A 27,203-nucleotide genomic window follows, 5' to 3' on the forward strand; every position below is an offset into this window, starting at 1 on the left:
AGCATGACAGCTGTTTTATCTCTAGGCCACAAAGGAAAACTAAACAACACCAGTTTCATAGAAAAACCTCCATAAGTCTGTTTTCTTCTCTAAGCAAAAGTCACTTATTCATCACAACAACAAAAAGTTCATGAAGGCTTATCACATAGAGCTAGGTGTTGGCATTAAGGCCGCTTCTTCTCTCTCAATAAAGAATTGTGAAGACTAAGTTGTACAGTGATTGGCAGGAGGATTTCAGCCATTCATATTTTTCTTGGTTTGCAGAGGAGTAATGTCTAGGGGGTTTAGATAGTTTCATCCAAGACCCCACTTTAAGCAATTAAAATAAGGGATAAAAGATATTAGATAAATATTACTACACTAAGGTAATGTCGTGTTCATCAGGAAATGACAACAGCAATAGCTGAGTGAAGATCATCTGGAGGTCTAGCAGGTCAGTAACTGAGAATTGCCCTTTTTGAGAGGGCAAAACTCAGGAAGATGCTCAAACCCAAAGGCAGAGAGCTAAGTGATCCAATTTTCAGCTGCTGTAACTTCATGCTAGTGGCAAAGTACAGGAATCACTGGAACTGCAACAGCATAAACCAGCCACGGATCTGGCTGCTCAATTCTACAGCTTCTCTCTACAGGCAATTTGTACTTGGAGCTTCACTTTTAGGAACAATAATGACATCTTTTATTTCTCAACTGCACTAAAATAAACTATTGTCTATACTACTTCTATGAAAATATCACCATGCCACTCAAATAGCTTTGGGAGGACTAAGTGCCCCCTGACCTATGCTTTAGATTCTGTAGGGGAGAGTGTTTGTTTCCCCCTCCCTCCCCCCCTCATTTTTATTTATTTTTGGGGTGGGGGAAGTAAATGTAATCTACTCTTATTTTCATTCTATACTCATATTCACTGCAGTTATGGGATTGGGTATTTCAGTAGTCAAAGCAGAGTACTTACCTACTTCATGGCATCATTCCTAATTATTTGCTGTTCCTTCTCATTAATTTTCAAACTTGAGTATCTTGATTTCAACACTACTAAAAGAGTCATTTAGAGAAATAATGGGGAAGAATGGTCCCAGTGCCAATTCGCGCTGTCCTCATCCATAAATCTCTCTCCAACTTTAAACACTTTCATTTACAGCTACAATATTTTTGACCTTTATGTTGTTTCTAAGCCTTTTTCAACCATCAGCGGCAGACTGACTAGCATGAGATTTTCTTCTTGCATATTCCAAGTGTCTAGATACAATTGCCACTTTAAGGAGAAAGATAAATCTGAAACAAATTCTCCCCTCTTACACAGTAAAAACATCATAGTTATGTCTTGAGAATTAACAGCGCACATTTAAAGCTACAGACTAAAGGTGCAGTACATTACTCTTATGCAAAAGAGTGCAAAAGGGAGGACGAAGAAAAAGGGATCCTTTTTTCCCCTCTGCTCAGGTACTAACCTATAGGCTTCTAAAAAAAAGGGAGAAGGATTCAAATTCCAAGCAAAGAACAGAAAACTACCGAGGAACAAAAACGTACCGACTCTATACATGCAGATGCATGTCTCTCTGTAATGTCAGCAAACTTTTAAAATCCAAAACTCTCCTCGGTTTTTATGTATATAGTTTGGTGTTTCACGCACATGCCAAGTATGTGATTTGCTAGACACACAGTTCAAAACTGTCTGTTTGAGTGAAGTAGAAGCCAGGGTCTTTCTACCAGGTTAAGAAATGCTCCCTGGGTATACTAGGTGAGTTTAAGATATCCATCAACTGTGTAAGGGGAGGAATGGGAAGAACTGCCAGTATTTTCTATAAAACTTGGATTTAAATACTTGAAACAACTTACTTGGACTACGTTCATACCAATGCATTTAAACTGGAGTATTAATGAGAACAGAGGATTTAAAATGAGTAATGGAAGATGTGTGCACACAAAAATCATTAATTCACTCCAAGTGTACGTGAATACTTAGCATACTCAGGCTCAGGGAAAAGCAAGACATCAGGTTGCTTTTGCATACAGCAAATGAACTGAGTTTACCCTGAATCAGTTTTAGTCTGTAATCACTTTGTGAATTGCTTTAAACAACAAATTAAGCTCCATTCTCTGCCCCACTCTTCTGTGGATTGTCTAGGGTGATCCAGTGTTTTAAAACTATTTTTTTCAAGTTGAGTTAAATACATTCTGCCTTGAAAATAATGCTTTTATAGGTGAAGTGGAAAGGAAAAAGACTAGAAGCTTAATCTACTTATTTCTTATTCAGCCGGGAAAGGTAGAATTGTTTTTCTCTGCCTACCGCACTTGCTGACAGTTTTATTTTCAATTCCGAAAGCAGTTTGTGTAACAGCAATTCAGTTCTTGCTCCTCAGACTACACAGAGATCTGTCCAGGCTTAGATAAAGGCCCAAAACATACTCCCAACTACCCCAGGTCTATGGAGTCTCTGAAAAGAAGCTATAGCATATCTTTTCAGAATTTAGGTCTTGTTATTTTAGTCTCACATGAAAGCGCACAAAGCTAAACAAGGAGTAACTGAGGAAAGTGATCTGAACTTACACCGAGATAAAGAATGGCTCATTTAGAGCTTGGCTGAAGTTCTGGATGAATGAGCATCTTAACTTTTGCCTTATTCTAACAATTCTTACAACAAGATATGGGTAACCAAAGCTCTGATTTTTCTGAGTAAAGGTGGAAGGAAGCTATATTGATGTGTGGGCCCTATGCTTAAATAGAGCAGAGGTGTATGCAAAGTGCTGTTATTTTTGCATTTTAAGACAAAGGCAACATAGTACCAGTACTGACAACTTGCTCTTTAAAATAAGACATTTATTAACTTACTCTTTTTCAAAATCTTTGTTAAAGAATGGCTTGGTTTTGTTGCTTCTGGCTTATATTAGCTCTTAAAAAACAACCTTAAGTATTAGCTACATTAAGATGTGGGCGTACTGTCACATCAAATAGAAAGTTTTTCACCTTAAATTTGGGTTTAGATACCATAATGCATAGATACTGTAAAAAATAAAAAACATAATTCAAACATGCTTTTTATAAGAAATACAGCATCTCAATCACTTGTGTTCTAACCCAGAATTTTTCCTTCATGAGGCAGTTCTTGTTAATGTTGTTATGTAGATGACCTGGCTATTCCCATTTCTAATCTGTGTGTGAATGCCACACAATGTCACGTGAGTCAGCAGCAAGCTGGCAAGTACAGCAGTCTGTCACGATCACAACTGATCACCCCAATATCAATCATTCTTTGAATGTGTAGAAAAACATTAGCTTGTTTTACTATTAAAATTCCCTCCTTATTGACTAAAAATGGCTTTACATGAGATCCGGATTGCTGTGGTTAGTAGGCATGTCCCATTTCACTAAAAAGAGAAGCCTGCATTATGATTACTTACATTTACAACAGCTGAACAGCAGAGGAGACCAGGCTTCTAGGAGTATTCAGTCATTGTTAATGTTCATTCATGCTTAATAAAAGTTCAGTTCATTCTTGTACGCCATTCAGGTTCTCTTTTTACAAAATATTAGAATGGTCATGTTTCCAGCTTTTAAATTATCTACCACTGTGCAAGAAGCTAATAAAATCCCTACTCCTCATTTACATACCTCTACAATCGGAGAAGAGACCTGTCTCCCCAGGATACCTGGTCAAGCACTTTTAATAGGAATGGAAGAAAATACTCTGCTATGGCAGAGGCTGGGATTAAAAATGCCTCTTAATAACATCCTCTTTAAGAAATTAAAGTGAGCCAGGTATAGGTTCCACTGCATCTTTTTTGGGAAGTAGCAACTCAGGCAAAATTTGAAGTCCTGTACTACAGGACTTTGATACTACAAATCAGCAAATTTACGTTATGTCCCTTATTCACAGTCCAAAAATTACAGGAGGGAGCAAAAAGTGTGAAAGCTCTGGCAAGAAATTTCTGAGCAAGTCAGTTCTACATCTGCCTCCATGCTATGCAGTTATGTTGTGCAGAACCACTATAGGCTGGATCCTATTCAATTATGGTGAGTTTGCTTCCCTTTGCCTCAGGTTATGTTTACGCCACAGCATAAAGTGACCTGGGAATGCATTTGAGCACTAGCCTGCAGAAGTCCACTCCACCCAACCGTTAGTTCTCTCATCTTGGACAGCCCTGGCCTTTCTCCAGCCAAAACCCACCTGTTCCAGCTCAGGCATCCTCAGGTGTTTTGGCTGGGCCCAGGTAACACTGATGTGGGTGCAAAGATGCCAGCAAGGCAGCCCAGACACAGAAAGAAGTATAACCTCACCGCTCAGTGCTGCCTTGGGTATGTTTCAGCTTGGGACACTTTAAGCTGGGGATCCTGCATGATCTGCAGTCAGTTCTGGCACATGCCTTTCTCTGCTTGAGCCCCCTCTCATGGCATGCTCTGTCACAACTGATAGGGTTTGGATTAGCACTGCTGTTTGCTTTCTGTAGAGCCCTCCGTACCTTCAACTAACACAACTGACAGTCGTCTCAGCTCGATTTGTAGGGCAGCTCAGTACAAAACAGTCAAACCACCATGCAAGCAGGAGAAAAGAAACAGTTTAGCTCTAGCAGTTTTTGCATTTCTAATAGCTGGTAAATTGAAACGTAAAACAATCCTCTGGTTGGCATTCCAGAAGTTAAATTTTACAGGAATATGCATTCAGAAAGGGGTATTTTTGAGCTTAACTGCTGACTGTGAAACCTTCCAAGATGCCAAAGACTAACCAGACTGCAGGAAGGCCACACAACCTTTGTTTCCAGCAAACAGTACTGCGGGCACGGTACAAGTCTCTGAACAAGAGCCAAGAAGAGTGATGCTTGCAGGCAGAGTGACAGGAAATCCCAACAGCGTTAGGTATTTGATTTTGAAAACTAGGTCATTCAAAATGCAGGTGGTTAGAAGGATTTAAGTACAAAAAGAGAGCAAGACATGAAATGGAACACAAAGCCAGAGCAATGAAAGATACAAGAAAGAAGCAAGGAAAAGCAGATGCAGAAGTTCAGTCACACAAAAAGAGAAACAAGGACAGAAGAAAGATTTCAGTAAAGAACAGAAAAAAAATCTGTTTATTTTAGTTTGAAGCTAATGGAAGTAAGAAGTCCTAAAGGCATTGGGATAGCTTAATTTTCATAGCTGGTCTGGTTGACATTTTATTTTGAACACCAGATTAAATAATACAACTCGGCTAACAGCATCTTTGCTATAAATGCTACGGGGCTAAAGACCAGATAAGCAGCAGCATTTAAAGCCTTTTTCCCTATGCAAATAAGTGCTGGTAAATAATATCAACACATAACATGTTTTGAGCAAGATGAAAATACAAAATTTGTTGACTGCTCAAGTCTGTTTTTCAACTTCAAAATCCTTATGCCAACACCTGACATGCATCAGCCTGAGGTTTACATATGAGATGATAATTACAAAGTTGTCTTAAATGAGAGAAATAGAAGACAGTAAATATACTTAACTATGTGTGTTTAACTAAGCCTGTTATTTTTATTATTGTATCACCTGGATTTCTCAGCAATCCGGATCCCTTAACATGAAACATCAACAGATTAACACAAGTGTTGTGATACTAGATACTTTTTCACCTGAAATTCCCATTCTCAAAGGCAACGGATTCATGAAATATATCAGCTCCTATGCTGAGGATAGACTATGGGACTCAAAGTAATTAAATAAAACTGGAAAGTATTAGTGAGAAAAATCTCACTAGTTCAAGGACCATCAAATCTTCACGTGTTAGCAAGAAATATTCAAAATGACATTTTTATGTTACAACATAGAACTTCATTATTTTGAACTTTTGAAGTGTGTGGTAAATATCAAAAATGCAGTGAGCAATACTTTTTGACTTGAAAAATAAATTCTAGAGAAATAAGGCAACACCTGAGAAGAAGGAGGCAACATGGGAGATGCAGCGATTTTGGGAAGGTCAAGCAAAGTGTCACAGCAGTGCTGAAAGTCACACCGTTGGGTACACTGGTGCTGTACACGTGCGGGCTGGGCCCAGAACCAGCACGTTCAGTACAGTGCATGCCCCATATGGACCCGGACACTGGTGAAACCCTGAAGAAATGGGTGGATCTTCTCTTTGGAAGATAGCTCTACAAAGAGCCAGTTCCAGGGAAAAGGACCTAAATTTTATTACTAATTTTGAATGCAGGCAAGTTTTATATTGTAATTTAACTGCTGTAATGTCTGATATATCTGACTTAAAGGACAGAATTGTAATAAAGTTAGAAGCGTACAAAATTGCAGGAAGGACAATTTAAAGAGAAGCTCTCAACATTAACATCCAGGTTTTGAGCATTCAAAAGTGAGCTATGAAACATCAGAAAAATACATTTAACTTGAGGCCTTTGGTAAATGTCAACCAGGGGAAATATGACTTAGATTATTAGAGATACTCAAAGAATATAATCCACAGTAGATCACTACAGCCCTGGCTAATTACTAAAGGCACTAGTTCATTACACTGCTGTAACTGTATCTAGTTTGCTCTGCAGTTCATCTATTGTGTGGTTTTGTTTGTTTGTTTAATGCATTACTGTACTAGCTGTTGTAGGGTACAATCTGCTCCAAAATGCTTCTCAACCCTTCTGGTTTCTACTAAGCAAGTCCAGAAACTGTAATTGAGGTGTTCTCACTTTTAAGCTGACTACTGATTAACAAAAACAAAGGAAAACAAACAAAACAACAACAAACACACTCCTCCCCCGGTAGGGATAAAAGCTTGTATTTAAAAACCAAGACCGTCCTTCAGACATTTTCTACAATAAGACCCAAGTAACTGGGATTGGTTAATAAGAAACCAAGGTCAGATGCAAATTTGAAATTCAGAAAAGCAAGGCTATTTGTATATAATTAACATGGTCTGATCATGGGGTATTTCATTATAAAGAAGTATTTATGGATTATTCCTGTGAGATTCTGTTGTTGTTGAAATTTTACATGATACAAGACAAGTATATTCATATGTTATTGGGAAGGGTTAGAAGTAGCTCATCTGTGAAGGTCCCTCCCAACCCAAACTATTCTCTGATTCAGAGGAAAAAAAAATTAAATCTGAATCTCATTCAGGGTTACTCCAAGAATCCAAAATTACTAAGTTACAGATCATTGAGGAAGTATCCTGAATTTTGGTTTTTGTTTGTTTGTCTTTTTCTTCTCTTTAATGGGCACCTTTTATTGACTACTGCTAATTTGCTGAACCTTTGATCTGGCCTAACATTATCACTCAGGCATCCCACTAACCAGATTCATTGGTAAATGTTCTCAACACGACAGAGGACTATTTGCATGATTTGTATCTTTCCACAGAGTAAGCATACGGTAGATATAGCTACATACATCTCACAGACCTATGCAGCAATTAAAAAGACCTCAAGCACTTCATAAGTAGAAGCAAAACACTTGTTAACAGGAAAAATATTTTAATATTTTTCTATGGTACAAAACATCAGCTCGGGAAAATCCATACTATATATCAAAGAATATTTACTATTCACATCTGACTTTCCAGTAGTTAATAATAACGAAAAACAATTTTTTAAGTGGCCGTAACAAATTTATTTTACATGGTGCATGCCATTCTTGTCACATTTATGGCTTGGAAATACGGCAACGTAACAGATATTAAAACTGGCATAGTATCATATTTTAAATAGTTGTAGCCTGCTTGTATATTTTGTTTAACACATTTCTCAAAAGTCATTCACAACTAATTGGTATGAGTTTTAATTGAGCTTTATCTACGTATTAGAAGGAAAACTGAAAAAAAAGTTTGCAGCATTTTGCAGGGAATCAAAAACTGCAGTAGCTTTGAAGATATGAGAAACTTGTTTCTGTATGAATTTAAAATGACTGAAAGGCATGGGAACCTGTTAGAATACTCAATATTAAGACAAACGTTATCTCTAAGTGAAATAGGTCCCATTTTCTTCTGTCTCTATAGTGCACAGAGAGTGCAATTATCTCAAGCACAGGTGGATGAGACAATAAAGTGTCTTAAAACCTTCCTTGCAATAAAAAAAAAGTTAATTCCAGGCTGTACTGGAGTCACACTGGGCAGGCATCCTTGAAGAAAGCAGTTACTGATGTCACTTTTGGAAAATTCCCTAAAACATAACCTACCTGCAGATACACATTCATTTTTTTGGGCCTCCACTACTTTCAGCAGTCAACAGCTAAAAGAAAAAAAATCCTAAGTTTGCCAGTTTCTGTAGTACATGATAATATAGCGATGTCTAAATGTGTTTGTGTATAAGAAAAGATGGACTGAAGAAAGTGCATTCAGCCCAAGAGAAACAGCACAAAGTTTTGAGACGGGCGAGTGCTGGACCTCTACCCTGTCTACACCTTGAAATATGGCTGTCTACAGATGAATGTTACACAGATGGGACAGCTTGCTAGCCAGCAGCACCCTCATCACACCAGTTGCAAACACACCCACACTTAACGCTTTTTTAAAATGCTATGAGTTGAGGGCATCAGTCAGAGCCCCTTATCTAGATAACCCTGAACAGAACCTTCCTTCTAAAGCCAGCTCTGCTTTCTGGTTTTGACTTCACAAGAACTGCTGAGGTGTGTTTCCTACTTACAGCATCTGGTCTAAGAAGTCACAATCACTCCTTGACTCTGCAAGCAGATGTGCATGTTGTCTATTGTCTACGACTGAGTTCAGATAGCAGCTTCAGGAACACGATGGTGAAGTTGTCAGATACATCTGAGCAAGGTTTAACTTGTACAACAAAGGCTTTAACAGATTCCCCAAGCTGATTGCAAGCTGTAAGAATTTAGGCAGCTGATGATCATGCTGTTGGGTTTTCCCTGCTTTTTAACCTTTATCAGCTAAAGGAGGGCAAGTTGTAATACATATACTCACCCTTCAATTGCTCCTTTACCCAAGACAGCATAGACTGCCTTTATACTGCAGCAAATACATCAACTTTTCTTGTGCCTCAGAGACTCTTAACACAATGTAGAGATATAAAACTGGAAAACCAACTGCATCATACAGAGCAATCCAATAGGGTATTTGCTGGGTGTTATCACCACCTCGCTTGGAAGAGCTCACTTTAAAGTCTCTTCCTTTTAAATCCAAACCTTCACAACAGAGAAGGTAAGGGACCAAGTAACATAAAGAAAATTATTTTATAACATTATTCTAGACCCGGCAGCACTGCTAGAAAGTTGAACACAAGCACTCCTACCTGCAGCTGGGAACTGAACCCCGGCACCACCTGGGAGCAACCTCTCTTCCTGCCCCAGCAGAGCTGTGTCCTGCAGCTGCACCCACTTGGCTGCAATCAGCACGCAGGGGGCAGGCCTCAAACAGGCCTTGTTTGTGTCCCCCATTCAACCTAAAGTCCCCACAAGGATAATTAGCCTGCAAATAACCTCATCATCTGAAGTCTGGAAAAGAGCTGTATGGTTTCAGTTGTACCCCTCTGCAATTAATTCTACAGGTGCTTATCTTCATTACTACTCTCCTACTACATTACACAGAAATGACAAGGACCTAATCAGACTTTGAGGTTTGTTTTCCCATTTACCTCAACAGGGTTTCCATGAGTGAAGCAAATCTGCTAGTAACAACTGGTATTGACTGCTGTATATTAAACCAAGCAGAATCATTTGTCCTCCAGGTTCTCCCTTCAGACAAAACAGTTCCGATGATGAAATAAAGAATTTTTCGTAAGGCAAGATGCAGAAAAAAATGACTGACAGCTGACGGCTATGTTACAAAAATAGAAATAGTTCAAACCCAGGTATTTTATCAGCTCTTTTGCCTATGATCACAGTTCAGATAGCATAAGTTAGGGCAAGGAGTTTATTGGAACAATTTCTGCTAAAATATTAAAAGGCCTATCTATCACCATATAGCGAAAAATCCACAACATTCAGAGAACAGAAACTACCTTGCAAATGTATTGAAACAAAAACAACAAAAAAGAACCTTTTGAGGTAGCCCCTGCATATTGGCAAGGGAAGTAAAAAGCTTAATGAAGTGAGACTACCATAATTTGTCAGGAATGTTGTACAGTACAACATCAGCACTGCTTGGCGACCAAGGATTCATGAAAGTGATGGTGAAATGTTTGGTGGTGGGAGGTTTGACATGTTTTTCATCTTCCAGCAAGAAGTTATACTTCGCACAGCTAGTAAGGCTACCAGCAGGTCTAAACATAGGTTATATTTAAAGTATACATTCTTCTGATTTGAACCCTTATAGTGAATAGAAATGACTTTGCTATCTTTGTTCCAATGTATTTTTTTCTGTTTCTAATTACACGTGCCAAAGTGTTCATCTTATCTATTCTTCTACCATATCACAGTTGCAGTCTGCTCCCACTGGTCTTAGATAAAACTGAACATTTGCACTCCTATAATAATTACAATTTCAAAAAGAGATTTTAGATTAACTTTCTGAATTAGAAACCTTGAAAAAATCGTGTTTTTGACACATTTTTGCATGTTTTAATGTCCTATTCCATTTAGTTATTTTACTTGTGAAACATATGTAAAACATCCTTTTAAAATGTGAAATGCTAACATGTAACTACCACAACCCTGCAAAATAGTTTTAGCGAGAAGATAACCGTATTTTTGGGTGAATGACTTAGTTATCATTATTGTTTGCCCAGTTATAGTTGTAGGTGATAGCAGATTGCAGTTCATGCAAATCTGTATGAAGCAGAGTTGCTTAAGAAGCAAAGGGCATATGAGTCGGTGTGCATCCTTCCAAAGGTCATCTTCTAAAATACCAAGTACCACCTCTCCAGTGTTGAAGACTATATAAATTTTACAAATTTTTGCTTACAGAAAGCAGCTACTTTCCCACATGTCTCTCGTTTCCTTTAGCTGCAACACAGCTGTAGATTTGCTTCTGTGTCATAGTGGAATAAGGAAAACTCGGTTGGAATGCATTAAGCTTCTGAAAATGCCTGCAATTACAGGTCAAAATTAGAAACCTACTGAATACAGGTTGCCCTGGAGCCTGCCGTACCTGAATTTGGAGCAGTTTTTGACTGATGTCATCTCACATTAATATCAGTGCTACTTAACCCTGAAAGAGTGCCAGAGTTAGAAATGGAGCTGACACAACTAGGTTTTAATGGTCTCCAGCAACAATGTTTACTGCTCTGAGGTAAAAGGTGAAGAAAATATGTTGTCCTTCCATATACCATTTTAGCAGATCTAGGTTAAAAAAAAAAACTTTTGACACATGCCCCTAACAAAGAAATTGAATAAAAGTGTAATCTGCTGGCGATATTTTACCACACAGTCCTACTTGCAAAGGATATTTCTGTTTCTTTTCTCTTCTGATTCATGCGCTTGAATGAACGATTCTCTCACTGCCTCTCTCACAGAGATTTTTATTTTCTTATTTTTTATCAGAACTGTAAAACTGGAAAAGCCAGTGGCATTTACTTGGCAGTGTAGCCCTCATTCATTAGCTCGAATGCAGCTACAAGGCTTGTAACAAAAAATACACAAATATCTCCAAATCTCCATCTCCCCCATGCCTAAAAATGTTGCAGCCAGTGACAGGTAAGCAACTATTCAAATGAAATAAACGGGCAGAGCAGGTGAACAGCAAGAACGTAAACAGGATTGTCATGTGCTGAATTAAATATATTGGAAAGAAAAGAATTGAGAAGAAAAGTGAGCAAAGCAAGCCAAAACTCAGATGCTCAGCAGTGCAGGGCAGTTCAGAGGCTCTCAGCCCTTGTTTCTAAGGAAAGCTCCCGCAAGGTCTCACATACTATTTGCATGTTCCTCCCGCAAGAGTGAGTGGGCTGGTGCTATCATAAGGAACAAGTCCAAGAAAAGAAAGATAGAACAGCTTTGAAGTAAAAACTCCCTGGTATGAAAAGCTTTTCTCTAAGGAGGTTTATTTTATTTTATTTTATTTTTCCTTCAGGTATTAGAAAGACAGGTAACAGAGAAACAAGGGAGGTGGAAAAAGAGGGAAGCCTGAAATCAAATTAACTCTGAAGAAACTGTGCAGTCACAAATAACATTTCATAGTATCATTCCCTCCCCACTTACTTCTCCATTGCAAGATTGAAGATAGTCAAGCTGGTGAGCTGGAAAAAACTTTTAAGTGCAAAATGAAGAAAGCTTGTTCAACACATGACTTGCCTGGTATCACCCAAACTCTAGACATTCCTATTTTTAGCTGCAAAATAATTCATATATCAGTCATCTCTTTCCTCTTCAAGAGAGTTTTCTAATTACAGTTACATGCCAGGAGACAATATTTGAATTTAGTTTAATTTATAAATTACCATGAAGCAGGTTTGTCCCTGGTGAATTAAAAACATTATCTAAAATTTCATGTTTTATCCACAGCTGTCAAGTGAGCAATTTCCCTGCCTTGAAATATATATAATGCAAAGTGCTAACCTTGAAGAGAAAAGAAAAAAATTAATCAAATCTCTCTATTCAGGAAGAAAAAAAAATCTGGTAATAGTCCCTTCCATCCCAGAAAATGATGATAAATTACGGATCCAAAATGTGTCTAAGTATTAAGCATATAAAGGTGGTAACACTGATTTAACTATTCTAGAATCTGGATAACACTGTGCATGGCATCACACAATATACAAAGAAACACAGCCTCCCTCTCCAAAAGCTTAGTCTCCTTGCAGACAATACCAGCCAAGGGTGAGCGAAGAGGAACTTTATTATCTCGAATTTGCAGAAGCACCCTGAGCACAGAGCGTATGAGCTGACTGCACTCTTGAAGCCTTTGCCAAAAGATGAACCTGTGTGTCTTAATCCCAGTTTAACATTTTACCCATAAATCACTCCTCTCTCATCCTGCTGACTCCTGCCTGCAAATCCAGGCTGCCTGAGCACATGTGCAAAACCTTTATTTCTCTTCCTCTCCACATCTTTGTAACAATTTCCAGTTTTTCTTTGTTGTTATTTTTTTCTTTAACTAAATTTTTGCAACCTTTTCAGGACAACAGACAAGGAGAAGGGCCCCTGTACCTTTGATATTATGAGGACAGGTTGGTAATGGCCTGGCAAGGACTCGTAACTGCTTTGCATCAGATTTCCCCTGGCTGCTCTGCCTGCAATCTGTACAACAACCGCTTGGAGAATGCATGGCTGAGTCCTTGCTCTCTGCTGTTACTTCTGCTAATCCTACTGACAATAATTTATGCCAGAAGAGACAGACCTGCAAAAAATCCCAGAAGTAATCAATACAAAAATTACAGTAGAACCACTTAAGGACTCAGACTTTAACATTATGTGCAGTGGTGTTATGTCAATAGAAGAGGTGACATAAATAATTTAGCTGCTGACCATAAATGAGACAAGCTGTATTATCACCACAGAAGAAATGACACGGTTTAATGAAACCTTGAAAAATAAATTAATATTTCCTTTGGGGGCACAAGAAATATTTACCCCCAGTGCAAATTAACTTTTCAGTGAAAAGTAAAATTACTTATTCATTATGAAAAAATATAATATTAATTTTAAATATTTTGTTGTAGAATAATGATACAAATAATCATAATCTTGTGATTATGCAATTTTACCTGCAAATTTTTACAATCTACTAGATCTTTACCAACAATTTTATCACACATCTTTTATCCTAAGAGATATGGAGGCGCAGTGCTGACAAAACCTGACACAGGAAATCCGTGGCAGAACTGACTAAATATTAAAATCCTCTGATTGCTATTGCAAACATTATTCCACATTACCAACATTATCAACTGCAAGAACAAGTATCAACAACAACCAACATTATCAGCTCCAGTCAATATATATGTACTTTTATTATCAAGTCTTAGCCATAAAGTGACTCCATTTCAACTCTATACACTTATAATGAATAACCTTCTCTCTGATTTTAACTTGGTAAGATACTTCTGTTTCCTGGAGGTAGATGGCAGATCCTTGTCTTTGATGTTAAGAATTTCCTTTGGCCCGTCCTCACCTTACTTATTTTTTAGGCCTGAATATAGCCTTTTATAACGCTTGTGTATTATCTCAAATCACAAAAATTTACTGCTGGCTGTAGAATCTGACACAGAACCAAAGACACTAACAGGAATTTTCTAAGATTTTTTCAGAGCTCTTCAAACAATGGTAAAGTAATTAGGAGCAAAATGTAGCAGTAGATACCAATGTACTCTCAAGATCATGATATATATATATATACATATCTCAAAACTATGAAACAGGCATGTCATTCAAAAAAAGCAAAATGTCTTCGCTGAGGAGAATAATTTCCTCAGCTTTTCGTATTATCTTCTTCATCACTTTAATAAATATGTTTAGCTCCCTGAGTGCCTCGAAAAAATCTGTAAAATTACAGACTTAAGTAGGAAATGCCCCCAGGCTACACTCAGCTACAAAGCTGAAGGCCTTTCCACCACAGAGTGGATTTTTTTATTATTTCCCATACTCCAGAGCTTTGGGCACCACCCATTTCACAGGTTATCTCATAACTCCTGTTTTCTTTACATGAAATATGCAATAGCATTTTGTACTGCTGCAGCATATCTGAGATTAAGTACCGATAGCCATTCAAAGATCACAGAATCATGGAATCATAGAATATCCCAAGTTGGAAGGGACCCATAAGGATCATCGAGTCCAACTCTTGGCTCCACACAGGGTAACCTAAGAATTAAACCATTTATCTAAAAGCACAGTTCAAATGCTTTTTGAACTCCATCAGGCTCGGGGCCATGACCATATAGCCTGGGGAGCCCATTTCAGTGCCTGACTGCCCTCTCAGTGCAGAACCTTTCCCTAACCCCCAGCCTGACCCTCCCCTGTCCCAGCTCCATGCCGTCCCCTCGGGTCCTGTCGCTGTCCCCAGAGAGCAGAGCTCAGCGCCTGCCCCTCCGCTCCTCTCGTGAGGGAGCTGCAGGCCGCCATGAGGCCTCCCCTGGGCCTGCCCTGCTCTGGGATGGCTGAACCAAGGGACCTCAGCTGCTCCTCATGTGCTTGGCCCTCCAGACCCTTCAATGTCTTCATAGCCCTCCTTTGGAATGCACTCTGATAATTTTATGTGCTGATATTTTGGTGCCCAAACCTGCACGCAGCGCTCGAGGTGAGGCTGCACCAGGCAGAGCAGAGCAGGGCAATCCCTTCCGTTGACCCGCCGGCAGTGCCATGCCTGAGGCACCCCGGAACACAGCTGGCCTTTCTGTGTGCCACGGCATACCATGACCCATGTTCAACTTGCCATCAGCTAGAACCCAGAAAGACACAAAGCCTTTCAAGGTTCTGAGACAACGGAGTCTGACTTGCTCAAGACAAAAAGAGAAACAAAACTAGGTCCTGCTGTTTCTTTCCTTGTATGACCTGCACTTTGTGGGAGGTTCGTGGTAAGGTGACAATTCTCAATTTTGTAGCTGCTTCGGTTTAGCTGTGCTAATTGTAATATGCATGAAGCAAGAGATAATATACAGGCTTTCTATTGGGATAAAGACATGATTCTGGACTCTCATGCAATCCGTCTGATGTTTACTGCTCTTTTTTTTTTTTTTTTTTTTTTTTTTTCATAAAACACTTAAAGACGAGGATACTGGATTTGATGAAGTGAAACTGTTGAAAAATGCAGTACTTTGTGTTTCCTTTGTGCTATGTTTATACACAGTGCTTTAAAGGGCTAGACTAGCACTTGATGCACTTCAAAGACTAGAAAAACTCTTTGCTAGAAGCTCTCCATATTGGAGATGGCTTGGCTGAGCATTATGGCAAAGGAACAAGCTATGGCTGTTCACAAGTTTTTTAAGTACTGTAGTACTAAACCATAACCATTGCATACAAACTCATTGCATGACAGATCAACTACAATTATTCTGCTCAACCAATGCCTATTCACATTTCAGATGAGTGGAAACACTCATATATTCCATGTTCAGTCTGACTGGCCTCAAAAATCCATTACTGAGAACGGTGGAATCTCACTTCAGGGACAAGCAACATTCCTACAAATACATGCTTTCTCAGTATACAAGATGGCTATTACTTTCTACAGTCGATTAAGAAAAAGTAATGGAGGAAAGGGGAAGTAAATCAAATATTATAAATTTAATCAGGTCAAAAAGCTATTGAATGGACCCTGTGACAATTGAGAAAAACGAGACTTTGTTCTTGGCACAAAAGACAGACAAAACAGCTCATCATAAATCTTGGCACCTATTGCTACTGATGATACTTTTATTTCATGATGACTCACCATTTCTGAGTGCAGGAAACAGTGCTGGCAGGTTTCTCTCTGTAGCTCACCCTCCTATCTCTGCCACTTAACTGCAAAGGCTTCATGAATCAGAGATGCTTTTGCCCAGTCAGTGCACTATCCTATGGTTGCCTTTGCTTTTACATTTGGACTATGCCCCAAGCACCTTGTTACCTCACTTTCTGTGCATGTTGCTTGGTTAAAACAAAAACAGTAACTCTTCTTCTACAGTTTCACATAAGAGATGAATCACTACTACATGGAACTTGCATGAGCAGTCCTCACTGCAGTAAAATGGAAGAGGGCAATGCTGCATTGCACAGCCGATCATCCAGACTATTCCTTCCTGACCTGAAGATATTTTGAAAGTGTCTTATTTCACCCCTTATTTTATCAGTTGTTTAAAACAAATTTAAAAAAACTCCAAATCTATCCTAGCAACAAATGCTGCTCTCTTGAGAAAAGCCATGAAAGATTTGGGGTTTATTTTATCCTTTACTGTAAAGGTATAAGCAATAAATTGGTAATAACAAAAAGAAAAAAAGAAGAAAAAAAAAGAAAAAAAAAAACAACAGGGAGAGAGATGAATGCAATGCTTCGTATAGACATCAGTGGCAGGAGGAAGATTTAAAAAAGTAAGTGGCCTGCTTTTTCCTTGGTATTCTATCATTAATCCACTGTCTTTTATATATATATATATATAAATTAGTATTTTGATTAAATAAACAATTCCTAGTGCACAGTCTTAACACTGCTGACTTTAGCTGTGAGTGCTGATGCCTCAATATGTTAGGCCCATAAATGCAAATTGAAGCAATCACACAAACATGGGAGCAGAGTGAAAATAGAGCTGAAAGGTTTTTTATCCAAACAAACTCAGTCACTTGATTAAAGTTCTTGAGTAATTTGCCCTTTGTGATGTTTATAGGAAATCCACTGATATACAGCATATAAATTCTCTTTTCTTTTGGGTACCATCTCTCTCTGTACTTGCAATACAGTGGAAATATATCCAAGCTCCCTGTAGCCTTGCAGGCTGTACTCAAGCTAACTTCATTTTGGGAGCAATATAGCCAGATTAGCACTGTGCTACACCCAAGCTATTTTTGCTTTCTTCACAGCAGCCTGCTACTAAATGTGCCGGGAAGAAGTTTCACTAGCGTTCTGGCACATTTTCCACAACAGTCAAAGAAGCTAGCACTTCAAACTTTGAGTGAGAAGCAGAACACACCTTGTGTATGTCAGTGCACATATAACACACAAGCTACCGTTCTGTGTATCTGTGACTACATTCATTTTCACGAACCACAGATAATTCAAGCTGAAAGAACACTCCTACTGATGTCCATCCACTTGCCTGTGATAAAGCCACATGGTCTAGGTAACCACTCTTGTAATTTTTTTCGTAAGAATCTTGGATCAGATTCACCTGCCACAAACTCTAAGCAATTCCTATTGATTAGTACAGCTTGCCATTCAAAACCACTCAGAATAGAATAAAATACAATAAATTCTTCCAAGCAATCATTCAGTACAAGGTGGTTTTAATTATAAGTGTATCCTGCAGAAGTAGGTGTTCACGTGTTATTATATAAACACACCATACAATGCAAGAAGATCCCAAATCACTTCAGGTCTGGAGATGAAGCTGCCATTTTATTTTTCTCCTTAAAGCAAGCACATCAAGAAACACCACAGACTTATAATATCTTTGGGCACGTTTTACAAGACCAAAAAACAAAGGACTTAGAATAAGGTAACTTAAAATACAGAGAGCTCAGATTTACAGGGGGAAATAGATTAAAAGAAATTGCATCAGAGCTACCAAGCGTCAAGGATATCCCTGTAGGGCCAGTCCTTTTCTTGAGTCTTGCTTTCATTGTGGTGACTTCCAGCAGTCTCTTGAGTTAAAACAAACACTGCAAAATTCTTTCCAACACTTAGGGAAATCTTATTTCGATCTATGAGCACCAGATATTTGTGCACAAGGCTGCAGGAGCCCTGCTAGCTCTGGCTTCCCCCTCTGCCCAGCCAGGACATCCACCCTGCTGCCAGGACAGCCAAACAGTCCCCTGCACTTTGGGAAAATGCCACTTCTTCCTCCTGCAGCCACTGACTGCAACCAGCTTGAGACTAGCATCCTCTCCCAACCCCACATTTTTTAAACAAAAATTCCAATTTTAACTGTAAGATCATCTGAGTTCCTGCAGAGGAGCGAAGAACTATGTTTCCTGTGTTGACTTTGATGCTTGCGAAGCATTCTGAGGACAGAACCATGAAGTGCAGGAGTAGAATTTAGGAAATAAATGGTGGAAAGCTTTTTGGAATCTGAGAAAAGTCTTAATTCTCAACAAGCCTGAATGAAAATATCTGTTTTTCTGCATAGCCATCAAGTTGCAACAAGAACAAAGCAGGAATCTTTTTTGCCATGTACAGAACATAAAGCCTATCTTTTCTCAAAAGAAAGCAGGGACCATTTACTGAAATTCAACTTTTTTGTATACAAACAAACCTAGAGAATATACACCAATGACTTAAAGGATTTTCAGAAACAAGCTTTCAGAACTAGTAATTTTTTTTAATTTTTTTTTTTTTCTCGGGGGGGGGGGTAGTGTGGTCATTTAGTTTTTGCTAAACTGTCAACAGACTGAGGAAATCTAAAAGATTCAAGGATTGTTGTATTTATTTATAATTTTTAAATGTGCGCTGGAGAACTATAGGTTACTTACCATTCTGTTTAGTGCTATAGAAAGCATTTAAATGTTTCATCAGGGATATTACAAGCAATGAAAAAAAGCCATTTAGCACAGTTGCGTAGGAGGTGTTGCAAATCTATTGTCTTCATAGTTTGTATGTTTAAGCAATTTTGGGCCAGTTATAGAGGCAATGACAAGGCTTTATACCTTGTTTTTTAACTTGACTTCCACTGTACGATGTAAAGAAGACACGTGAAAAAATTGATTGAATGAATGACTTCAAGATGCTGTTGTTAATATGTAGATACCAGAGTCTGGTTACTTTCCAGATTCTGGTCAGAGAAAGAGCTTGGCCCCTCATCATCTCATATTTCTGTAAAGCAGTAGAACGATATCATAAATTTTTACTGGTGAAGTTTCTTGTTGCCACAAATCTTTGTGCAACAGTAAACGGAAAGGAAGTTAGTGTTACAGAGAGATCTGAATCACTTGCAACCTGAAAAATGCATTTTAATACAGCCAAATGCAACATAATACATCTGGGAACAGAGTAAATCTACTCAATCTACAAACAAATCTGCAAACTAAATCTAAAAGCTGAAAAAGCTTGTCTTGGAAAGCAGCAACAAAGAAGATTTAAAGGTCACTATACAGAAAGTTTTGCAATTTTTCTGACAAATAGTTTCTTTGCTGGAAAATACACTTACCAAAGTCTAGTTTAGGGGAGGACAAAATTTGTTAAGTAATTCAGGCTGAATTTAAAATATCATTCAAAGGTGAAAATTCCGATTTTTGGTCTGCCTAATATTAATTTTCTGTAGTTTAATCATAAAATCTATGAATGTCCTATATATTGCAATGTACACTTAACAACATGTATGCTAATGAATATACTTTACTGCTCGCAGCTGGCATATCCCATGCCATCATGGAGTTGGGTTCTGAAGTACACTACACTTTCTTCCACAGAAAGACTAAGAAAGTCTGCTTTCTGAGTTGCATTGGAAATGAGAACAGTCCTGCTAGAACTTCTGTTACTTTGAAAGCAATTTTGTGGGAATTCACTTTTTTTTTTTTTTTTTTTTTTTTTTTTTTTTTTTAATCCAGTGGCCTTAAATGGTCTGTTCATTCACATCTGCGTTCCCTCATATCATCCTTACGTTGCCCCACAGAATTAATTGAGTGCAAGATTCACTGTCACACTCACTGCCCTTTGAAAAGAGGCACTGCTTCCTACCCACTTCACAGCTCCAGCAACAGTCAGGAATTATTAGTGTTTGATGATCTTTTGTTTCAAGACTTCAATCTCTTGTACTTTGAAATTGAAATTCCTTAGCCTGCAAGGGCCTCAGACTCTGACAGCTGACTTCTTGAACTTCCCTAAGCTGCAAGAGCAAAGAAAGTAAATCTATCAGTTCTGCCCCTTACAGAATAGTATTTGTTAAAAATAAAAATAAAGAATGAAAAAATAAATAAAGCAGTGCTGGCAATGTTACTGAAACTACTGTCCTCTATTTATTTATTTATTTATTTTCTCCATTAGTTGAATTAAATCTGATCTGTTTGCACATTTTTAAACAGATCTGTTGAAGCACGGGTGTGTCTTGGATTCAGCAATGTGACATGTCAGAAATATCAGACAACCAAAAATCTTTAGCAGCTTCATTCTCTTGGTCCTATCAATTGTTTTTTGTTTGTTTGTTTTTTCCCCAGAGGAAGAAATAGCTGGCATTGCTCTGCTTTCTTTTCCTTCCACATTCTCTACACAGCCCAAGCTGTCCTAAGCCACTCAACAGAGAGGAAAACAGATAATGAAATAAGCTGGTAAGAAAAATTAAATATTCTTGATGTAATGAACAATTGTACTACCAGATACAATTTCCTTCTAGTCTGAGAATTCATCTACCCCTTTCCATTGGTGTCACAGAATAAAAGCCAGGCATTTGCAGACACCAAACACCTTATTAGCAGTCTCAGATTTCTCAACTCCTGACACGCCTTGGTCCTTCCTGAACCACAAACCTAGATGAAGCTCTTTAGGAATCATAATTGTGGAAGGTTAAAGGCAGTAGTATTTACATAGGTCTTAATGACACAGTGCTATATTTCTGTGGTCACATACTGCCTGATCTGCAGTACCTCCCTTTTGCCCCTTAGACTGAATTGCCTCATTATATTCTGACATGAATATCATATCAGAAAAGATGGCATCCTTGTATGGCAGGAATGATCAAACCCCTCTTCGTACAGCAACATATCACAGTAATAAAGAAATTACATTTTTTCAGCTAGAGGAAGCAGTAACTCAAAAAACATACCCAAAATAACATAAGCCATGGGATTCTATTGTGATTTTCTTTCCCCTAAAGGCATCAGCAGTAGTTTAACTCTTAAAGCACTGACAACAAAGATAAAACTATGAAATTCTAATTCAACCATTATTGATCCCTTTTGAGATTATTACTTTACTTGAAATACAGATGCATATGTCTACAAGGCTAATGTTCGGAGTCGCTTAAGAAGGATTCAGGCATTCAGAGGATTTAGGATTTGATGGATGAAGAGGAAGGATTTATTTTACACAGAAGCAGTTATTGCATCTTCAGACCAGTGAGTTTGAGAACAGAAGCCCAACTTGGAATCCAAAGAAAAAGCTGTGTAAGTGCAAAGAATCAAGACAGAATAAACAAGAAAAATAGAAGGTCTTACATAAACCACAGATTTCCATTTTTAGTCCAGTCTCAGCCATCATGTACCATTCACAGCATCTCTGAAAAGTGTTGTTTTTTTTTTTGGAATAGAGAAAGGAAAGGCACAAGCCTTTACCTAAGTTTAAACCTAAGTTTTGAGCCTTCTTACAGCCCAGAGAATATTTAGAGCTGAGGCACTGGCAGAGAATTGCAGTGCTGTATTTTGGGAACAAGTATGGTATAATGATTGCTTTCAATATGAATAAGATGCCAGGCTGCAGAAGTTTCAGGTATACAGTTTGTGAAACAGTGTTAGTTTTCTCTTTCAAAAGGGAACACGGTAGCTATTGGTTGGTCTCACCATTGAGGCAAGTAACCCTGGTGCTTAGCGCGACAATTCTCTAGTGAAGCAAAAGTGCCAGGGCGTGCAGAAGGGGGAGCAGAACATTAAAAGATCAGTGGTGAGGAGTGTTCATCAAAGATAAAAGCAAATAATTTTGCTCTTGCATGTTTCTGTTGCTGCCCAGAGCCTTCACATTGTTCTGTGTCTGGCTGGGATGGAGTTACCTTTCCCTACAGCAGCCCATCCAGTGCTGTGCTCTGCACGGGTACCTAGAGCAGCACTGGTATCACACCAGTGTTGTGGCTGCTGCTGAGCAGTGCTGGCACCGCATCAGGACTCCCTCCAAGCCCCCAAGAGCCAGCAGGGGTGGGCGAGTGATGGGGAGGGGACATCCCCATGGCAGCTGACCTAAACCAACCAAAGGGATATTCCATGCCATGTGGGGTCACACGCAGCAATAAACTGGAAAAGGGGAAGAGGGGGGGGGGGACGTTGGGGCTCTCCTTATGAGAACGTCTGTCCTCCCAAGCAACTGGCATGCATATTGAGGCCCTGGTTTCTGGGATGTGGTCAAATATCACTCGATGGGAAGTAGAGAGTATTTCTTTTATTCCCTTCTGTGCTTCTGTGTCCTTTTTGTTTGTTTGTTTGTTTGTTTGTTTATCCCTCTTCCTTTTCCCTTTAATTAAATTATTCTTATATCAACCCATGAGTTGTTTTTTAACTTTCCTGCATACTTTCTTCTTCCTGTTTTCTTCTAAGGAGGGGGAGTGAGAGAGCAGCTGTGGTAGCGCTCAGCTGCCCACCTGAGTAAAACCACCACCCGCACAATACTATTTCCATTCATGGAACTGCTTGGGGAAAAGTCATCTTTGTGTGTAGGCTCCAATTCACTTGGGACACTTCTACAATGTGTTTCCTACAACAGAAAGCTGGGTAGTTGGCAGTTTGCGTCAACAAACTGGGTGAAGTTACAATGACATGCATGGGATCTGTTCCTCTGTCACTTACTGTTCCCCTGTTCAGTAAATTCAAGGAGAATAATGCTGTTAACAGACAGCAACAAATAAGAATAAGGACACGTCTGTTGGACTGGACTCGAGGCCCACGTATTTCAGTAGGATGGCTCTTACAGTCCTCAGCACTAAATACCTTAGGAGAAGGGGAAAACGTGCATTAGCCCAATAGCAGATAATCCTCCCTCAGAGTGGATCTCTTCTAAATTCACAGTAAAACTGGAGAAAAATCCTTGAACAGTGGAGTTTAGAAACGGCATGATCAAATGAAACTTGTGAATAACCTTACAGGTAGAAAATAAATCAAAATTATTTACAGAACAAAAAATATTGTGATTAAGCCTATTTAATGAGATCGTTTGGTGGTGGGTGGAGGGAAGGGGGAAATACAATTCCTTATTACCTGGTCCATGAGACCTACTGTGGAATTCTTTGTGGCTCTGAGAGGAGGGTTATGAGAATTTCTTTCCTTTATGTTTAGATAGGAGATATATGTGTGTGCTGCATTGTTGTGTTAAGTCTAAACATATCAATGTTGGTTGAATCATTAAAATCATATTCTAACCCACCACCCCATGAATTGTCGCATGCCGATCACAGAAGTACAACTGGCCAACTCACTCATAAGCAGAAAGATTTTTTTTTTCCTCTCACAGAGTTGCAATCAAAATCCAGCAAGGCAGCTAATTGTAACTTAATCTTGTCAATTCTAGGTGCAAAACCAATTTTAGGTATGATTGTCAAAATGTGCAGAGGGATATTTCAGGATATTTCTGGCACCCTGTGGATATAAAAACAGATTCAGTGGCATTTAAATAAAGTAGCAGGGCTACATTTGCTAAATCAAATAATATTGGACTAATAAGGACATCTGGAAACAGTTGGTATCAAACAACATTTGATTTGTGTTTCCTTCATAGTTGCAACATGTGGGTAAAACAGGTGCACTGTTCTGGGCAGTGTAGATGCCAAGTGCTAGACACTTGCAGGGAAGTTGGGAAGGGACAGTTATGGATAAAATTGGCAAATGTATTTGAGCGTAAATAACAACACTGATTCAAGGCCATCACATTAATTAATATAAAGAGAGTTTTATCCTTATTAGTGTAGTAAGGATCACATTTAGACCTCATGAATATCTATTAGAAATACAGGGGCGGGGGGTGGGGGGGGGGAGGTGTTGCATGAGCTTCCAAAATAGAAGGAAAAGGAGTGGAAATGAGGCTCTATGTCATTGTACCCCTTTTGGATGAAATCGGGAATTAATCTCTCCATTTCAATCTAGTGCCAAGCCTTACTTGGTAACTACAGGAAGCTTAGGTAGTGCAAAGCAGGGACTTGTGAGATTCAAGGCCTTGATGTTTAGTCAGGCATTATGCCTTAGTAAAATCAACATTTTTCTTAGCATTTTACTGGAATTTTAAAATCAGTAACTAGTACTGCTATGTATGAACTTAAGCTACCTTTAATACAATAAATATTCCTGCCTCAGTGTGCCGTAAAGCTAACCAAACAAATCTGACCACTCCTGTAAGCAAATAGCTCACATCTTAAGTACAAGCAGCTTGGTTTCAATTAATAAAAGTGCCTGCATTACCCAACAATCAGAAGGGAGCCAAATATGCACAGAGAAGGGAAATGAAGCTCTCCATGAAACTTCTCCTCTCACATCCGCTAGCAGAACGGGGCCAGACAGTTCTGTTCACTATTATTATTCTTCTAACCTCATGAATTCCTAAGAGGCTGAGGAGGGAGAATTTATCAGTTGAATGTTTGCCTATGTTATGAAACTTTGCATGTTCTTATGATGATTCTTTCCAAATCTTTTATGAAAAACTTAAAAACGAAAAACAAAACAAGCAAGCAAACAAACAGCAACAACAACAACAAAAAAACAGTTATTTGGGAGAAGTGGAAGAATCAAAATCAACACAATTTCAAATGTAAGCTTTTGAGTTTTCATTTCAAAAGTAAAATTTGCCCACTTCTATGCAAAAAGCCTCACTTTATGATTTGAACTCATTTCTCTCAGCATTTTGCACAGACAGGATAGCCCTCCTCTTCAGAAGAATTGACAACAAGGACAAGCTTGATGAATGTCAGACATGCAAAGGAAAAATGAGTTTCTCAGTCACACCAAGCAGATGTGGTGTTCAAAGCCTAGGATAAACATGACCATCTTCTCAGCCACTGCTCTAATCACTGGACCACGCTTCCACTCCCAACTCAAGACAGACAGATCACATTACTGCAACTCTCCTTCTTGTGTCTCAGTTCAAACCCTTTTGAAGACCTTGTTACACACATTACACCACTGCTATTTATTTCTAGTCCTTACATCTAGAGGACTGATAATTTGAGTTTGACTGGAATCTGCTGTCTGGAATTTAATTGCTGAGCTGCCTACAGCAACTTCAACCATAAGATCACTTCAGTAGTACTTGCTTACCCAATTATAGGAGCAAAATGGTTATGCTACTTTGATCTATCATAGCTACACTACTGATGTTCACAAAGATTTGTATTGCTGTTATAAAGTAATTTCCCACCTCAAAGCCAATTATTTTAGTAGGCAGATTTTAACTGGTTTAGATACGTTGATATTAGGGTTTTGTAAGCGGTACAACCCACTGAGTAAGCACATCTTATACACATTGGATGTAGCAAATATGGCTATTCTACATCTAGAGGCTGGTAGACTATGTTATAGTAAGTACAATGACATGAAGATTAAAGTGAAGTTTTCTGGGTCAGAAATTTATAAATTTTACAAGCCAAAAATATACTTCTACACAATATATACAAATGAGTGAGAAAAAAATGTATCAACAAAAGCAGGAACCATTCTTACCCTCACAGTATTGGCTGTGCTCAGATCTCTCAGTGAACACCATGTACTTGATATAAACATGGAACAACAGTTACTCTAGCTACGTCTTTATATCTATTCTCTACCAAACAAGAATCAGTACAGAAATAGCTGGGGTAGCAGTATGAACCTTGGCATTTTTCCAAACCCTCCATCGATTCAGTGCAGTTCCTCTAGGTGCTAACTCTGTTCTCCTTGTCTGTTATTAAAGTATGCACATTGTTTAGGGCATAGCATGCTCTAAGACACAGTCCATAACACAAGGCCGGATTAACGTGTGCCATCCAGACAGGTAGTAAAAGTAGTAGTTCCCCTCTCTCTCTGGCCAATGAAAATAAGAATTTAACTGCTGAACAGCAACGTTAACCCTTTCAACTTTATAATTTGTGTTAGAATGCAACTGTCATGTTTTCTCTCATTCTTTCCCCTTCCTTTTCCTATTTTTCTTGTTCTGTTCTCACTCTAATTTTCTCTGCTTTCAAAAACACAGCTAGAGATAGAAGTCTATAAAGACCACATAGGAGTTATACCTACCAGTACACATCTTTTATTAGTGTAATAAACAGAAACTATGCACATTAGAGGGGCTAGTCCCCTTCCCAAATAATCACAGACTGCATTTCACAGCTGTACAATTCCTATACCAGTTGGACCCTTACATATCTACTTGTCACCACATACTTAAAGAGAGTTCTACTCTTCTGCAGGGGTAAACCTGGTAACTGAATAAGCAGCTCTGCTGCAGAGCAAGATAACATTTAAAGGACTTGACTATGTACAACTAAGCCAATCTGCTAAGCAAAAGGCTTTGTTTCTTCTACTAGTGGCACTGACTTAAGACAAAAGTTAACTTCACAACATGCTGTTAGTAGAAGAAACTGTCATAACAGGAATGTAAAATATATGCTGACTCTGCCAACCTTACTTCATAACTGTGGCAAAACCACAAGTGGTCTCTGCAGAAATTGGCTTTAGCCTCACTAGTGACTAGCAGCTGGCTTCCACATGATGATTTGAGACCAGGAATCAGTTAATATCAAGAGGCCATCAGCCTGCTCAAAGATAGAAAAGAAACAGGCTGGATGGAACAGGATAGTTCCTTCAGGAAACGCAAGATCAAGCAAAAGGTCCAGAAAGGACCTTGTACTATCTGTATTACCTCAAACATGCAGGTTGAGGTAAAATGGGAAAATGTAAAAAGGGTCTTCAGGGGAAAGGTATCAGAAGATAGCAGATATGTGCTGGGGAGCAGCAGGAACAGGACTGCTCCCCGTGCATGAGCTCACAGTTGGGGCACCTGTGCAACAGTGACACAGCAGCAGCTCAGCAGCTCAGCAGTCTAGCGCTCAGCAGATGTGGCA

General features: G+C 38.8%; 1 long non-coding RNA gene across 2 annotated transcripts in view; it reads right to left on the minus strand.

Annotated features, from left to right (window-relative positions):
• Positions 1 to 27,203, minus strand: part of LOC118174397 — a 236,408-nt gene that overhangs the window by 117,521 nt on the left and 91,684 nt on the right. The window contains exon 3 of one of the 2 annotated variants that reach the window (XR_004754640.1): positions 13,019 to 13,195. The exons of the other annotated variant lie outside the window; for it this stretch is intronic. This is a non-coding gene — a long non-coding RNA (uncharacterized LOC118174397). Of the gene's footprint in view, positions 1 to 13,018; positions 13,196 to 27,203 lie in introns of those variants that run through there. 2 annotated transcript variants of the gene reach the window in all.

This window comes from Oxyura jamaicensis, chromosome 14, assembly GCF_011077185.1.
Source record: "Oxyura jamaicensis isolate SHBP4307 breed ruddy duck chromosome 14, BPBGC_Ojam_1.0, whole genome shotgun sequence".
Taxonomy (NCBI): Eukaryota; Metazoa; Chordata; class Aves; order Anseriformes; family Anatidae; genus Oxyura; species Oxyura jamaicensis.